At 36.1% G+C, this 1,370-nt stretch overlaps 1 long non-coding RNA gene across 1 annotated transcript; it reads left to right on the forward strand.

Annotated features, from left to right (window-relative positions):
- The first annotated feature begins 252 nt into the window (after positions 1-252).
- Positions 253-1,159, forward strand: LOC138566012 (uncharacterized). Its single transcript, XR_011301780.1, has 2 exons — positions 253-762; positions 850-1,159. It is a non-coding gene; the product is annotated as an uncharacterized lncRNA (long non-coding RNA).
- The last annotated feature ends 211 nt before the right edge of the window (positions 1,160-1,370 follow it).

The raw sequence follows: 1,370 nt of genomic DNA on the forward strand, positions 1-1,370 counted from the left end.
TTGAAATAGTAAACACACGGATGTCCAATATTCGATTAACTTTTGTCCGTGGTAAACAATAGATTTCCCAGAAGTTACATGAGACACTCCTCACATTTATCTTTCGACTCTTTTCACCTTTATTTCATTTGACTCAAACTCCCTGCACCAGTATAGATATACACCTATATACTATTGGTTAATTACACATTGTTTTCTAAAGTTTTCCCGTCACACGTTGACGTTCTAAACATAGTGGCTTCGACGTGATGACGTCATAATGTAAATAGTGGCCATCTTTAGCGAAAACCGTGTAGAACGGTTCGAGCTACAGCACCGGCCATCTTCTCAGGAAGGAGGTAAGAGAATCCTTTGTAAACAGCTCCCCAATTGCATATCATGAGCCTAGAGGCCTTCACAGAATACTCTCCACAGAATGATCCCACCCCATTGTTTTCGTGTATCTAATATAGTATATATACGTGTTTTTACAGACACGAGTGGAGGAATCGCCCATTACTGCACTACCTCCGTACCTGAGGACTCTCTACATACCACAGCGACCCATTCCATGGATGTAGTAGCTTTTTACAGAAATACCGAAAGGTAATATTTTTTCTTAGATATTACATGACTAGATTTTCCTTCATGAATTAAGATCCCGTTTTTAATTGAGCTTTCCCTATTGTCTTTTTATCACATCTACAGGTTGAATAACCATTATTGGGCTGATATTGCTATTGATAATAAATCCAGTTAGGATATTCCACATTGAACATCCAGGTGATTATTATTAAAAATTTCTCCCAAGAGTTAAATGACAGTTATCAGTGAGAATCTAAAATTTGATCATTGTATCATACATTATAGACGAAACAAAGATTAACGGCAATGAAGAGGGCTATCAATTCCTGAAGAAGGGGACACCCCGAAACGCGTCGAGAAAATATTCATCATTACTTTCTTTGGATATACCATGTGAAAAGCCTATTGTATAGAAAGTGTGATGAGTACCTTGTATGCCCTTGTATTATAATATTGAATGTAACCTCAAAATGAACACATTTATGTTATTATGTTTACAAAGACTGGATGATGAATGAATTGAAATTCATATCTATAACAATTAATTTAAAATTCAATTAAAACCGATGGTCCCCATCATTCTGTTTTATTATAATAGTGTCATGAATTAGCTTCTCTCATTAATTTCTTCTTTTTTCTGAAAGAAACTGAATATTACCATTGTATAGAAATATTGACTGTTTCTACAGTATAAAGGGTGTGCAGGGGACGGGAGAGTTCCACAATCTTGTGGACAATCTGTTGGATTTACATAGGTTAAAACAACCCAGTGTCAAGGTTGTTATTCTCCCCGGCACCCCGTAAAT

The sequence above is a fragment of the Ambystoma mexicanum genome, chromosome 2p (genome assembly GCF_040938575.1).
Source record: "Ambystoma mexicanum isolate Mex_15411 chromosome 2p, UKY_AmexF1_1, whole genome shotgun sequence".
Classification (NCBI taxonomy): Eukaryota; Metazoa; Chordata; class Amphibia; order Caudata; family Ambystomatidae; genus Ambystoma; species Ambystoma mexicanum.